The 16,983-nt window shown below is 39.7% G+C and overlaps 1 long non-coding RNA gene and 1 pseudogene across 1 annotated transcript in view; one reads left to right on the forward strand and one right to left on the reverse strand.

Moving 5' to 3' along the window:
- Positions 1-16,983, forward strand: part of LOC110579117 — a 255,213-nt gene that overhangs the window by 178,171 nt on the left and 60,059 nt on the right. The window lies entirely within an intron of this gene.
- LOC110579114 lies at positions 4,050-4,358 on the reverse strand (annotated as a pseudogene).

The raw sequence follows: 16,983 nt of genomic DNA on the forward strand, positions 1-16,983 counted from the left end.
TGTAATTAGCAACAGCCATAACTTAGTAATCGGCAAACTTTCCTGAGAAGTTGGCACATTTATTCCTTCCTTCATTTGCACATCAATGATATACTCATTTGACAAGTATTTGCTAAGTGCCTACTGAATGCAAAATGCCTACTCTCAAGGCAGACAGACCCCTGTTCTAACACTAGCTTGCTGTTTCCTATAGGCAAGGCCTATTTCTTCAGGTGTTAAAAGGATTGAGTGAGATAATTCATAAAACATAAAGCACAGAACCTTGCAATAGTAATTAGTTAATGTATAGTAGCTACTACTATTACTTTTACTTTTTTTAGTATCAATGATAATAACATTAAAACATGGTTACAGTCTACTGAAAGGACTAGACTTTAAAATAAATCAACGTAATACAGAGTAATAGGTGCTACAGTACACGTATGTACAAGTTTTGGAGGGAATAATAATTCTACTCGGAAAGGTCAGAGAAGCGTTGACAGGATGGATCATGTTTCAGCCTGAGGTTGAAAGTTGAAGAGTCCACCACACAGTCATGTGATTTTTTACAAAAATCATTGTAGCAGCACTATGGAAGCTGGAGCTGGAATCAAACTGGGGGAAAGGAGGCAGGCAAGCCAGGGAGGCCAGCGAGGAGCTGTTGAAATAGATCAGAAGGGAGGACATTAGCGTCTGTCTGGTTCCTGGTTGGTGTTTTTTTTTTTTTTTTTCTGGTTCCTGTTTTTAAACTGGGATCCTCCCAGCCTAATCTTAAGCAGGAGACTGTAGGGATCCCAGCCCTGTCCCTGACAGTCATCCTCTCCGTCCTCACTCTCTCTCGCTGGCTGGCATTGGTGGTCGGGGGCAGACAGACACAGCGTTGGGAAGACCTTTGGAACTGACCCTATGCAGGCAACTTCTGAGCCTCTCGAGTGTATCACAACCTCTGCCCTTCTTCTTCCTTTTTGCTAAACCCTGAACAGAGCAGTGTTTCCTCAAGTGAGGCACACTGGTCACATGTTTCAGAAGCACCCAGGAGGCTCGTTAAAAATGCCTATTTCTAGACCCCTCCCAGCAATCAGAATCCCTTGCAGTTGAAAATCCCTGTGCTTTTTGCCAGCTCCCCAGGGGATACTGACTTTGAGAGCCCCGGCAAGAGACCACTAGGCAAGTAGTTCTTGAACTTGACTAATCATGTAACTGGCTTGGGGAGCTTTTTAAAAAATAGTCTTTGAGACCCCATCCCTCCAGAAATCTGAAGGTGTAGGGTTGAATAGGGAGTCCACCCTTTGGGACCCATGGCCTAATATCACCTTCCTGGTAACTTAACCTTCTGCTGCTAGAATAAATGAAATAATTGGTCACAAATCCTTCCTGGTGTAATTACAAAGGGATAGCTGAGTTGCCATTCTGTTGAATTGAATTACCGCAGAAAGCTTTCGAAAACAAAGAGACTGAGATGAAAGAGGAACGGTCCCTCTGACAACTTACTGCTAATAAGAGATGGCCTTGAGAAGGGGTGGCGAACGGTGACCACAGCACTTCTTAACTTGATGCTTTACGAAGTGCGTGCTATGCAGAAAGCTGCCTGATTCGGGACAAACGATTACCCTTTGATCTAATCACTCGCGTCAGAGCCTTTTCTAGCTCCTCTCTCATTTGCCTCAGAAATCTAGGGAACTCCCTTTAACCATGTAATACTTGTGTTTCCAGTTCAGAAAGCAAGGATCATCATTTTTCCACTTGCTCATAGGCCAGGATGTGTGAGGCTTATCAGGCCTGAAAAAGACCTAATCCAATAAAGGATCTTTTGGGGGTGGGAGGAGATCTGGGGTGGAATAAGAACTTTGGAGTAATTAAATAATAAATAATAATTAGAAATTTTAAAATAACAATGAGAAAATGGATCCTGGACCTTGTCCACCATACCAGAACCAGGTCCAATGACTACAGTAGAGATAGTTTATGTGACTTAAAATGAGATTTAAAGAGGCAAAGGGGAAAGAAAGTCCTACAGAAACAGAACATTGTGCCATTAATTACCACTAAAAGTGAGTCTGGCTCCACCACCGATTTCTTCTCAGTTTAATGAATGCTCCCTGGGGTTACCTGTTAAAGCTCGTTGTTCTGTCAGAAACTCTGTTGCACATTGGAGGGAGATTTTACTGGTCTCCAAATGATGAAAGGGTGCTCTTGGAACATTTTTCAAAGGAGTAATGGTAGCCTCTGAAAATTTTTGCTTTAATTTACCATGGTTGAACAATTGGGCAGTCTTCCAGCAAGAGATCTTTTAAGAACTTTTTTTTTTTTTACTTTTTTATTGTTATGTTAATCACCATACATTGCATCATTAGTTTTTGATGTAGTGTTCCATGATTCATTGTTTGCGTATAACACTCAGTGCTCCATGCAGAACGTGCCCTCTTTAATACCCATCACCAGGCTAACCCATCCTCCCAACCCCCTCTCCTCTAGAACCCTCAGTTTGTTTTTCAGAGTCCATCGTCTCTCATGGTTCATCTCCCCCTCCGATTTCCCCTCCTTCATCCTTCCCCTCCTACTATCTTCTTTTTTTTTTTTTCTTAACATATACTGCATTATTTGTTTCAGAGGTACAGATCTGTGATTCAACAGTCTTGCACAATTCACAGCGCTCACCATAGCACCCCATCCCTCCCCCCCCCCACTTTTAAGAACTTACAAGTACAAAAGAGGGTGACCTTTTTGCCTGCGGTAAAATGTGAGCCTTCTTATAATTCCTATTGTTTAAGCATTCATGTGAAGAGAATAGTCCAAGAACACACATGAACTATCCGTTCTACCTCCAGGAAGATAAAGAGGAGAATTCATTTTGAAGCATAAGCCTGCCAATAATAGGGCTGCCAACCCACTTGGCCTGGAAATTCCAGAAAAGCCTTCAAATGAAAAATCTGCAATCTAGAAGTATTTAGTCCATTATTATTAGGGAAGGACCAGTTCATCCAGAGAGTCAAGAAAGAATTCACTGAGAACGTGTCACTCTGGCTGAGTGTTGCAGGATAACACAGGTTTGCCAGCTAGAGGAAGAGGGAAAGAAAGAGCATTCTAGGGAGTGTGAATAGGCATATACGTGCAGTGATTTAAAAAAACAAAATAAAACAAACCAAAAAGCACATGTTTTAGTGCCAAAAGTCGGGGGGGGTGGAGATGAGTGCATAAGGTGGCTATGTTGGTGGGGGGAGGTCAGCTGAGGGGGGATCTGGAGCCATAGATCAGGTGAAGGCATTTGTTACCAAAAGGAAAGTCATAAAGTCTTTCCAATAAGAGTTAGTTGTGGGGCGCCTGGGTGGCTCAGATGGTTAAGCGTCTGCCTTCGGCTCAGGTCATGATCCCAGGGTCCTGGGATCGAGTCCCACATCGGGCTCCCGGCTCAGCAGGGAGCCTGCTTCTCCCTCTGACCCTCTCCCCTCTCATGCTGTTTCTCGCTCGCTCGCTCTCTAAAAAATAAATAAAATCTTTAAAAAAAAAAAAGAGAGAGTTGGTTGTGAAATCAAATTCGAGTTTTAATGAGGTAATTCTAGTTGCAAAGTGACCTGGTTTAAGGAGTGAGTGGCAATTGTGACTAGAAGACCGTTAGAAGGCTAATGCAGTTAATACTAATTACAGAAGGATGAAGGGAGAGTGAATTAAGATGGGAATAAAGGGCCCCCAGAAGTACGATTTGGCTAGGATCACATGGAGAGGTTTCTTGATCTGTAGTCTTGTGGTTTTCCATACCTCACTCTCTTTACTGCTGTATCATTGTTTTACTGTCATTTGCTTTTTGCAAAAATACATGTCCTGTTATCTTCTGTTCCCACATGGCTGATAGCAGCCTCCCTTCTCTGAAATACCATTGCACTAATCACATCCTGACTTATACTGTTTGTAAACTTGTTTTATTATTATTATATTATCATTATTATTATTTAGTTTGGATACCATTAGTTTGTTATAAAACAGAGACATGGAAATTATTTACATGATGAAAGATTTCACAACTTTAGTGGAATGGGCAGCTTCACGTGATGCCATTTCAATAATGATTAATTTCACTCTACATACTTTCCGAGAATGTCACCATCTCTAAATGAGAAATAATCCTTGTCATCTAGAACTACTTCGGTGCTTCCATATTCTGGGAGAAGAACTTTATCTCCAACTTTCACACTAACTGGTTGCATCTCTCCACCCTTTCCTTTAGAGCCCAATCCAACGGCTGCTACTGTTGCTTGCAATACTTTTCCTTGAGATTTTTCTGGAAACGTAATGCCTCCTTTGGTTGCAGTTTCAGCTGCACTCTTTTCAACTAAAACTCAGTCAAAGAGGGGAAGAAACTTTCTAAACACCTGTCCTGTCATGACTTCAGCAACCATAGCTCACTGTAAACTTGTTTTAGATAGGATTCCGTCACTGCTTCGAATCTAGCTTTGGATGTAGCTGTCTATCCCTCGGCTTAGGGTCCATCTTAAGTGGAGCCAAACATACATTCTCCCGTCCACCATCACTATTATGACTTTAGCCCTAATGAGATAAGCCACAAAATGCAGAAACTTCAAAAAGACCCTTTACTTCTCCTAAGGAGCCTGATCTTAAAGGAGATATACTAGCAACTCTGCATTTCCTTTCCCAGGCCCCTACTATGGCCTTTTTAAAACTTCCGCAGTGTCGTATTTCCCAAGAATACACGCAAGTCCCCAGACCTCTTCGGCCTACAGAGGAAGAGGAAAAAAGAGGTAGCAAAAGGAATAAAACATTTATAATTTTTTTCAACCTCCCATTAACTGTTCCATGTCTTAACCTTGGAGCAGGGGACAGTCAAGGCATTGCTTTCTGGTGGCCGCATACTCTGATCGGTGTCAGGGACCACAGAATGATAGGAATAGCAAACTGGGAAGGTTATAACTCATTTATGGGATTTTGGCGGACTTGAGGGCAGGGCTGAGGATCCTACTTCCCTGTAACTGCTACAATGGCTTACTTATGGTAGGAATAGGATAGTAATTACATAAAGTAATTGATCCTTATTATAACTTTTCAAAAACTTGTGTTGGTCTTCACATTTTTAGAGAATTGCCACACAATCTCCTTTTGTCCTTTCCAGAATCTTGGCACATAATCGGTGGAAGTCTTTTTTTTTTTTTTTTTTAAAGATTTTATTTATTTATTTGACAGAGAGAGACACAGCGAGAGAGGGAACACAAGCAGGGGGAGTGGGAGAGGGAGAAGCAGGCCTCCCACGGAGCAGGGAGCCCGATGCGGGGCTCGATCCCAGGACCCCGGGATCAGGACCTGAGCCGAAGGCAGACGCTCAACGACTGAGCCACCCAGGCGCCCCTCGGTGGAAGTCTTATTGGCCCAATTATATAGATAATAATCTAAAATATGGGTTAAAATACTTAAACAAGCACCAATAGCAGTAAGTGGCAAACCAGGACTCAAACCTAGGGTTTTAACTCAGTACTCTATTGTCTTCTACATTCTTGGGTCTTCCGCTGGACCCTTATCATGACAGTTGTATTGAGGAGCCTGGACCTACATACTTGTCCATCTTTTCAAATTCCTGAGCAGTGATGGCAGGCCTCCATTTTCTGGTTGTGAAAAAAATATTTGAGGACTAAGAAAATGGTTAAGAATGCCAGTGATGGGATAAACCCTATTTGTCCACCTACCCAGAGTTAATGAAAACTTATTAGAATTAATCTTAAAATATGAATATGGCAAAGGGTTTTCCCTGAGTACCTATTATATCAAAGCACCATCTCCCAAGTAAGGTTCTCCCATCTGGAGACCATCTGAGGGTATCACAAAAAATAGACATCCCAGGTTCCACCCTCCAATTGAGCCAGACTCCTTAGGGTTTGAGCCCCAAAATGTACATTTAAAAATCTCTTCTGAAAGTTTGGAAAAATCACTGGACTAAGGACTTAGTCCCCTTATTTGACCTCTCCAGATGTTTTGGCCTCAGATGTTTTATCTGTAAAATGGGATAATAAGACCTTACCTTCCTAAAGCTAGGAGGCTAGATCTGATTATCTCTTCCTGTCCTTTATGTTTGTAAAATTTGCCATTCAATTACTTATGTTTCTCATCAATCATTACTGATGATTCATTCCTGCTTCCCTGTGGTTATACCATCGCTTTCCCCCCAGGTCCCTCCTTCAACCCTTCTCTCATTTACAATCCATCCCCTCCTTGAAACTGTTCCCATCTGCTGCCACCCTGGGTTTACTCCCTTCTCTTCTCTGAACTCTTGAAGGACTTGTGGTCCCAGCACTGATTGGGCCCGAGAAGGCCATTGCTTTGTGGTAACAACCTTTCCTAATTCTATGTTATGACTCCCAGCTGGGTCTGGATTGTCCTTGTTGATGACAGTGATGTTGACCAACACTATGTAAACTATCATTTTAAAACAGCTTTATAATCACGTTAGTAGGCATGTTCAATAATCGTGAAATAGATCCTCTGAAAAGTCTGCTAGGCACAGATTTCAAACTCTGTCTCTAATAGATAGGAACTCAGGAATTTGGCTTTTATTACCTAAATGCAGTTAACTCTCCTCCAGTGTCTAGACCTTTAGGCTCTTCAATTCCGAAAGAGTATAAAGCATTTCCTAAAAACAAGAAGATTTAATTAAACTACAAAAGAATTTTTAAAAAGCTAAGCTGAAATAACCAGTCTCTGGCTTACAAGGGAAATCAACATGCTGGAAAGATAAGGTGGAGCAGGAAAAGATGGGTGTAATCAGCAAATCAGCTCTTGCCAAGCTGCCCAAAGATGGACAGGAATGTAGTAAGTTATATTTTTGACGCTGAAGCAGGTAGTATTCAGCTCCCCGCCCCCTCAAAACCCTGCCTTCTCTTTAAATCAGGTCTATCTGCTACATTATATCCAAAGCCCCTTGTCAAAAATCCTCCTAATGCAGAATTGCAATAATTAGCTCCTAGTCTTAAAGTTGGTAGAAGGTAATGCTTAATTATTATCTAATTGCCAGCTTCTAAGATCCTTGGTTTTTTGGGTTTTTTTTTAATGTGTTATTCTTTTATTTTAACTCAAACTTTTCAACTTCGTGGCATTAAGGTCTGAAATTAGAAAGAGAAAACTAATCTTCTGAATAGGTAATTGCATAAAGAAATTCACTGGAGATTGGTGATGTCCAGGGAGGGCCTAAACTTGAGCACTAGCACTTTCAGAATGAGTCCTGGTGTCTCTCCAGCAGTTCTCTACACATTGTTCTACTTCTCACTCAAGGTACACAGGTGTGACAGGCAGAAAGGAATCTCATAAATCTCCCTAAAAGATCATTGCTGTTCAATGGTGCACCATTAACTTAACTTTACTCTTTTGAATGACCAAATATTAATGAAATTTGCAACTGCAAATTTTCATTATTTGATCCCATGACAGGTTTCCTTGGCCATCTATCTATTCAGTATTGTTTGAGTGTTCTAGAGTGCGCTCTGTAGGAAAGAAAACCAGGAAAATGGGACTGGGGCACAAATCGGTAGCTAAGAGAGCAAGTGACATTAGAAATATTCCATTGGCCACAATTTAGCAAATAACTAGAAAACCATCAAAAGTTTACATCCAGCAGCATTGTTCTTTATGGAGTTTACTAGAATTCACCATCCTAAAAAGGTACTGGAACCGAAGTTTAGCAATGGATAAATCCATCAAGCAATGGCAAATATATTGAAAGTCAATGGATCGGGCGCCTGGGTGGCTCAGTTGGTTAAGCGACTGCCTTCGGCTCAGGTCATGATCCTGGAGTCCCGGGATTGAGTCCCGCATCGGGTTCCCTGCTCGGCAGGGAGTCTGCTTCTCCCTCTGACCCTCCTCCCTCTCATGCTCTCTGTCTCTCATTCTCTCTGTCTCAAATAAATAAATAAAATCTTTAAAAAAAAAAAAGAAAGTCAATGGATCAATGCAGGGCAGCATTATGACCTTCATGGGCTGCTTTTTGTTTTCATAGGTCCCTTCCACCATAATATTCATATTAATACTATTTTATATTATTTTAAATATTTCAATATTTAAGTTTTTCTGTTTTAGTCAAAATGTAATAGATTTTCATGGGGCCTAAAAATGGGTTTTTTTGTAATATGAGAAACAAAACATATATATGACCCTAAAAGTTCTTCTTTTTCTAAAAAAAAAAAAAAAAGTTCTTTTTCTTATAATTTTAAAAGAAATTAAAAGACTTCCATCGGTCTCTAAAAATATCATGGGCATGTACTCTGTGCTTTTGTGCCTAATAGATAATTTGGCCCTGAATCAATAAAGGCAATAATTGGTTGGAGGTGAAGTAGGTCTTTTCCATTCTCAACTTTCACTTGTCAGATTTTACGTGGTGCTAAAACCCCTTCCATGGTGGATGCGTAATGGTATAGCTCTAGTCAAGAGAAGTCTGAGAAAATATCTTCTCAGTACATCTTGCTTCTCTTACAGGGTTAGTCCTATCGAGTAGAAAGTCTCAGATCCATTTGCTAACTTTTATATAATTGCCTGAACTGGGCAAGTGTATTTATGGCACTAGACTGAAGCTCTTTTCCAATGTCCTTTGACTCAACTAACTTGCATATGTTCTTGATATTTGATCAATAATTGTATCTCTCACAGGTCCTAGAAGACCTGCTAAAAGTTTCAAGGATTGATATTAATTAATTAAATTTAATGACTGAACTAACAATCGGTGACGATGCTAATGATGGCCAAGATGATGATTATAATGATTGTGATGTTTTCTTATATATGTTTATTTATCCAAGAAAGGAACACAACTATGTGAATTTTAGTTCAGTTTCTTCCCCAGAATCAATACACTTAATTGGCTCTGCTTGTCACTCAACAGTGTTTTTCCTATCCCCCAAAGAGTGAAAAATCATAACATAAAGATATTAATTTTTTTTGCCAAATACATTGATTTAACAATAAAGAAATTAACCTCAAAATTAAATTGAAATTGCAAGAAGAATACAACGTATTGGAAAGGGCACAGGGAACCAAGAAGTTTTAGCACTATTTCTGCCCTTTACACCATGAGAATTTGGGAAATTGAGATGTCTTCTCTGGATTAGAGAAACTGAGAACTAGAGATTTCCCAACACTTCTTCCAATGCTAAGATTCTGTGAAAACAACAAAAAGGTCATGATCCCTAGTTAATAAAAGCATTTATTTCAACACTGTGCTTACCTATATCAATCTGAATGGTAAACTCAAAAATGCAAGTTGCTAGACCCCTATATATGCCCTTACCCACTGCAGATGTTCTGATTTTTAACAGGCACGCTGGAGTTGGGAAACTTTAATCTGGATAATAGAATTATAGAAGTTTCCATTTTGTGAAAGTTCTAGCCTATGTCCTAATTAACAAAGATCTATGTTGAAAGAATCTCATTAAGAGGTCAGGAGGAAAGCAAGGTATCTAGCTATAGTAACATTGTAGGGGCTAAGGGAATGCATCAAGTGCAGCACTAAAGAGAGGCAATATTTTTGGAATTCCAGCTCCTTGATAAAAATTACAGGCAATACTCTTGTGCCCACAATGTGAAAAGCAACATTCTAAGAACTTCATGTAGAATAAATTAACTTAATCTTCACAACAACCCTATGTTTTGGGCACAATCATTGTCCCATTTTTGCGGTTGAAGAGACTAAGGCATAGTCTTAGTGGTAACTTGATCATGGTAACCCAGTAAGGTGGCATGACACCCCTTGCTAAACTCTATCAAATTCTTGATTCCCACCTTGCTAACTTTAAAATACTATGTAGTTCATTTTAAATAATTAGCTTTTCATGTAAACTACCTCCTCCACCCCTGCCAACACCACATGCCAGGCATTGAGAAAAAGGGAGAATGCAAGAAGGGGGATAGAAAAGATAAATTAGAATGTATTTTCTGTGCTCACGTAGTTTACAAATATTGGCTTACATTTGTTATGATTAATTGAGATGTTTTCTATTTGCATTAATTTGTGCTTGGGATACATGTCTTGCATAAACACTGTGAAAGAAGTCACAATATCTATGCTAAGTCAGTAAATTCTCAGGAGTGGAATAGGCATGGGGTACTTCTGTGCTCCCCAGAGCTCAGCCAGTATTTGCACAGATGAGAAACCTGAAATCTTTAAAGAGGATAGAGACTCCCCTCCCTACAGGACCTTGCAAGACTTGAACTCATCCAGTGTTAGGAGATAGCTAGAATTAAAGTAGTCCTTTTCCAAGCAATACTTGGTCTTAAGACAGGCTGTTGAAGTCAGAGAAACTTTGAAGAGCCAAACGGGGAAATGTTATCATTTGAGGTCTCCTGAGAGAAGGAGATAGACAAGGTAGAAGGGTAATGAGGAAAAGGTTGCATGATACCTCTCATATTATTTCTCCTAGATCTATACTAGTCCCTTGAATATTCAAGGCTAATACTTAATACATGGGTCTTATTTTATTTAGGGTCAACCATTTTAAGAATAACTAACTCCTTCCATTTTTTAAAAAAACACATTTTTTCTTCATTCATATATTTTGTCCTTTGTGTCTGATAATTAAGGTCAGCATATATAAGATTTTATGGAAATCATGAAAAGCTGAATGTATCTAAACATAAGACACTGAAAATAAAAAGAGGACAGTCACCACTATACACATATATAGAATAGCCAAATTAAAACCATACCAACTGTTGGCAAGGATGTGAAGAAACTGTAACTCTCATACACTGTTGGTGGGAATGTTAAATAGTACATCCACTTGGGAAAGCAGTTTGACAGTTTCTCTAAAAGTTAAGCATGCATTTACCATTAGATTGAGCCATTCCACCCCTAGATGTTTACCCAAGAGAAACAAAAGCATCCATGCAAAAGTCTATGCACAAATGTTCATAGCAATTTTATTTGTTATAGCCAAAAACTCAGAAGAACCCCCAGAGTCATCAATAAGTGAATAGATAAGCAAGTTCTGGTATATTCACACAATGAAACACTAGACAGTAATAAAAAGAAATGAATGATTGATACATACAATTATGATGAGTGAAAGAAGCCAGAATAAAAAGAGTGAATAGTGTATGATTCCATTTACATAAAACTCGAGAAAATAAAAACTAATCTATAGTGACAGAAAGTGTATCAGTGGTGGCCTTCAGGTGGTGGGGTAGGGAAAGGGAGGGATGGAGTTGGGGGGATTACTAAGGGAAATGAAGAAACTTTTGAGAGTAATGATATGCTCATTATCTTGATTATAGTGATAGTTTCAAAGGTAAATGCATATGTTAAACATTAAATTGTATAATTTAAATACCACTTTATTGGGGCACCTGGGTGGCTCAGTCAGTTAAGTGTCTGACTCTTGATTTTGGCTCAGGTCATAATCTCAGGGTTGTGAGATCAAGCCCCGCATGGGGCTTCACACAGGGTGTGGAGCTTGCTTAAGAGTCTCTCTCCCGGGTGCCTGGGTGGCTCAGTTGGTTAAGCGACTGCCTTCGGTTCAGGTCATGATCCTGGAGTCCCTGGATCGAGTCCCGCATCGGGCTCCCTGCTCGGCAGGGAGCCTGCTTCTCCCTCTCCCGCTCCCCCCTCTTGTGCTCTCTCTCTCTCTCACTCTCTCTCTCAAATAAATAAATAAAATCTTTAAAAAAAAAGTCTCTCTCCCTCTTCCTCTGCCTCTTCCCTCCTTCTCTCAAAAAATAAACAAATAAATGTCAGTTTATTTTATGCCAATATATCTGAATAAAGCTATTATTTTTTGGGGCGCCTGGGTGGCTCAGATGGTTAAGCGTCTGCCTTCGGCTCAGGTCATGATCTCAGGGTCCTGGGATCGAGTCCCGCATCGGGCTCCCTGCTCCTTGGGAGCCTGCTTCTCCCTCTGCCTTTCTCTCTCGCTCTGTCTCTCATGAATAAAAAAAAAAAAAAAGCTATTATTTTTTGGGAAAAAAAGACTAGTTGGTTTAAAATTCAAAGTTGGAAAAATACTAGACAAACATCTGGAAAAAATAAGAAACAGAAAAATGGAAAATTTAACATTAAATGTATCAAAGGCTGTCAGATAAATCCTGCTATAATAAATGATAGACATAGTAGGTGGAAATGAGACAATATATGTAATATCTTTCAAGAAGCATTCAAAGGAAGGTTTGCCTCTAAAATTAGGTAGAGATAAATGGTGGGAGGAAAAGATAAGAAAGCCAACACCCCTGACAATCTTGTAAGCCTCTTCCAGTATAGATCAGGAGGTCAGAAAGATGGAAGGTTAAACTAAAAAAAAAAAAAAAGTATAATGAAGGGAAATTTATTAGATATCAAGGCTATATTAGGAAAAAAATGACATTGTTTAAGTGACCCTTTATACTGTACACAGCACCACCTTGAGGAAAACAATAGGAAATACTATTTCATGCATTATAGAGCCCAATCCATTCATTGAGTTGTTCCTTCAGCATTTACTTAGGTATACACAACACTAATTTAGATACTTGCAATACAACAATGAACAACAACAACAAAAATTTCTACCTTCTTAGAGCTTATTTATCAAGAAAAAAACAGCTGTTTCCAAATAATGTATAGTTACATATAAACTCACTTGATAAACTTGTAAAAAATATAGTAAGAATTTAGAGGAAGTCTATGTATCAAAAGTAAATGTAAAAGACGATTGTGAATTTTCCTTCTTAAATGGGTTTTTACAGAAGGATTTGCATAAATCGGGGTTTTGTTTTTGTAACACTTCATAGTCAATTCTAGATTATTAAAAAAAAAAAAGCAGTGTAGTGAGGCTGAGGTATAGTTTCTAATCCCTTTTTCAAGACTAAGCTATGCATCCCCACCCAACTGCCAGGAGTAGAGGCTTCTGAAGGCTCCCAGCTGTGATCCCATCCTGGGATGATTGTACCCACATCAAACAGTCATTGGCTTGTGGCTGCCCCTCCCACCTGGGAGGTGTTTAAACGTGGAGGAGGGAGTGTTCTAGCCAAAAGCAGTTTCCAGTCTTTGTTTCTGTCTGTGCTTCAACCAAAATAGAGTCTATTGTTCTGTCTTCAGGTTCACTAATCTTTTCTTCTGGTTTCTAATCTCCTCTTAATCCTATCCAGCAGATGTTTATTTCAGATACTGTGTTCTTCCTTTCTAGAAGTTTTCTCTCCCATTTATCTCTTCATTATGCTCAGATTTTCATTAAATCCTTGAGCATTTCAGCATACTTATATGTTTTAAGTAATCTTAAAGTCTATGGTTGCTAATTCCACCATCTGTCATTTCTCAGTCTGTTAATTGACAGATTTTTTTTCTTAGGTATGGATTCCATTCTTGCTTCTTGTCATGTTTAATCATTTTGAATTGGCTGCTGGGTCTAGCTTCTTTCTTCCATTCTTGGACATTATGAATGTAACACTGTTGAGCGCCTGAATTTTGTCTTCCTTTAAAGAGTATTGGTCCTAGTTCTTATAGAAATTTAAGTTACTGGCAGATCGGCTTGATCCTCCTTAAAGCCTTTTTTTTGAGCTTTGTTAAAATCTGACCTCACCTTTACGCTAGGGATAGTATAGCCCTAGTTCCAAGATGGAACCCTTCTGGGGTCTCTTTTAAATGCCCTAGTTGAGGATCAAGGATCCACTCTGGCTGGCAAGAGCTAAACAACTCCCAGCCCTGTATAAACTCTGAATTGTTCTGCTTACAACCCTCTGGCTCTTCTTTCCCTGGCCTCTGAAGTTTCACTCCACACATGTGCAGCTAAGGTCTTTGCCAAAATAAAAGGGACCCTTAGTACAGATTTCTAGAGCTCTTTTTTCTGTAGATCCTTCCTGTCTAGAACCCTGCCCCATATCCTCCAACTGTCTCAAACTCCCTACTCCAACTCAGTGAGGCCACTGTGCTCTTCCTGTAATCCCTCCCTCTGCAAGTTGATGGGGGAAGTGTCCCTGGGTGGAAAATGGAAACAATGGTGGGAGCTCACCTGAAGTGTTTCCCTTCTCTAAGGCATTATGGCATCATGTCTTTCCTGTACTCCAATACCTGGAAATAGCTACTTCATATACTTTGCCCATTTTTTTAGCCATTTATTTTTCAAGGGCAAGTACAATTCTTGTCACCATATCATGGTCAGAAATGAAGTCCCCAAATTCCTTATTATCTCATCTGTACATATAACATAGTGTGAATTCAAGTTCATTTCAATAATGCATATCCTCCATTTTTATGACATTGCTCTTTAAGAATATTTATTTGGGGGGCGCCTGGGTGGCTCAGTCGTTAAGCGTCTGCCTTCGGCTCAGGTCATGATCCCAGGGTCCTGGGATCGAGCCCCGCATCAAGCTCCCTGCTCGGCAGGAAGCCTGCTTCTCCCTCTCCCACTCCCCCTGCTTGTGTTCCCTCTCTCGCTGTGTCTCTCTCTGTCAAATAAATAAATAAAATCTTTAAAATATATATATATTTATTTGGGGTGTTAATGTGGAAGAGGGCATAGTTTTTCCCCTTTGCCAGTCCTTAGGTAGTGGGAATGGAGGTAGGTGCTGGGAATAGAGAATTGAGAAGAGATGTTGATACCTATCCATACCACAAAATGATAACTCTCTATATTTCTATATTTGTACAGGATACAGTAACTTTCTAGGAAACAAACAAAAAACCAAACAAACAAATGAAGGGCACTATTGCGAGGGAAGAAAGAAGCTAGACCCAGAATTCAAAATTGTGCCTACCTGAGCTGTTCTGAGTCAGCCAAATGTTTGCAAGTGTTTGCAAGTTGGAGCCCACCAAGAATTTACTATTTTGAAACACATTTTAGACTTTCCTCAAGGGACTAGACAAAATAAAGATTGGCAAACCCAAGATGTTACAGCTCGCATGTAAGAGCTGCTGTGGTTCACATTTGATAAACTTGGGTACGGTATTCAAAGGTCACCACAAGCACCACTACCAAAATCCACAGGAAGTTCCAATATTTTATTATCGGCATTGAAATAATATTTATAAACTTCCTGAGATCAAATTACTCTCCTATCCCTTCTTTAGCCTTCTAGTCTTCAATATCTTTAAAAACAAAAAGTAACACATAAATAGAAATAATCCTGGCTTTAGCCGTAATCCCAGGAGTAATGCTGAAAGCCTTTCTTTTCTTTCAAAAGCCCTTTATCCAACTATGGTGTTACTTCCTAACTGGGAGCAAAGCCTTTATGGTGAGATATACTTGGATCCTGGGGGTCCAAGGTCCAAATGTTAATGGTACATTTCCATTAACATTTCCATAACCTCGGGAAATGACATAACTTCTCTAAGGCTTAAGTGTAAAGGACCTAGTACATGGCTTGACACATAGTAGGAACTTTATACCAGTCAGAACGAGTAGAAACCACACAGCAGAGGGACTTTAGCATAAGGAACTGTAAAGCTGATGTCAGAAAACTGAAAGAGTTGCACAGAGGTATTAGAGATAGGAAACTGCAGGACTCAGCCACTCTCCCTGCAGCTGCAGGAGCAAAGGGAAAGAGATGGGGCTTTAGCATTTAAACGTTTGGTGGAGGCATCCCATGAAGCTGGGATTCAGACTTCTGAAGAAGGGGCAGGCTGCTGAGCTGGTGTCTGTATTCCTCTGAGTACAATGGGCAATGGCCAAGTTCACCTCATGTGTTTCATTCCTCTCATGGATCACTCTTCTTGTCCCTGAATTTCTGGGTCTTGAAAACCATTGTTTCATATAATTTGTCCTTTTATTGTTGTTTCAGGGAGAGGTAAATCTGGCCCCTGCTGCTCTATGACTGCCAGAAAGGGAAATCTCTGATGTTTTCTAAATAAATAAATTAGCCACTTTTTTGGGATCACTTCTGTTGGTTCTGTCTCCCTCTCTTAAGTTTTTCAGTGAATTTATAAAATCAAACAATTATTTTGGCAGAGTTTAGATGTAATGTCACTTAATGACTTGTATCTTTCTAATGTCTAAGACCAAAAAGTTTTAAATCATCCTTAACTCTCTCCTTCTTTCAAATTCAATCTATCAGTAAATTCTGTTAACCCTCAGTAAGAAATATATCCTACTACTACTTGCCATCTACTGCTTCTTCCTATCCCCAGAGCCATCCCAGTGCAAGTCACCATCATCACATGCATGGAATATTGTTACAACTTCCTAACTGATCTGCTTATATACCTATCTCCTTCCCTAACTGCTTTCATATCTTTACTCAAATGCCATATTTTTTGTATCTATCAGCATGACCCCAGCAATATTTCTTCAGACTGCCAGTAGCAGTAGGTTCTAGTAGCTGAAGTTGATTTCGGTTTACAGTTTTCCAACCCTCTCAGAAGCAACCTCATGGTACCACATCAGAGAAACTAGCATCCATCTAGAGACTCTTTCTCAGAGATCTGGGTCCCAACTCCACAACATCTCTCATAAACGTAGCTCTCAGCAATAGGAAGTGAATTAAAGGTGCCCTCTAGAATATGGGTAAGGGAGACAAAATCATGGGTGGGGTTCTGGGACCTCCTACACAAACAGAAGAGTTCTGCGTTCATCTGTTTTACACATCTGCATATCATTTATTTGGCAAAAAGTTCCATTAATTGAAAAGAAAGTGTTCGAAAACGCTGGTAACCAAAGTTAAATCAGTAAGTTTTGCAGAACTTAGCAAAGTGCTCATATCACAAAATAAGGAAGGTATAATTCTTTGCCATAAAGCTTAAATGAGCTTTTCTGTCAGCAAGAGTCATATTCTCCTCTGGCATTGGACTGGATCCAGTATATTCACTTAATTAAATGTCGTATCTCATCAACAATTCTGGTCAAAGTCGTTCTAGGATTGTGACTTCAGTCTTCCTTTGATTTTATCTACAGGATTCCACATAGTCTATAGCAATTGCTAAGAGCAAACCCACATGACACACCAGTGGTCAGTCAGAACTGGGATGACCACACACAAGACCTTGTCACCTTCCTCATTAAAGGTGCCTCCATTCTCTAGTCTCTCAAATGAGAAATTCTATTTTATGATCCTCATAGC

Source organism: Neomonachus schauinslandi, chromosome 4, assembly GCF_002201575.2.
Source record: "Neomonachus schauinslandi chromosome 4, ASM220157v2, whole genome shotgun sequence".
Lineage (NCBI taxonomy): Eukaryota > Metazoa > Chordata > Mammalia > Carnivora > Phocidae > Neomonachus > Neomonachus schauinslandi.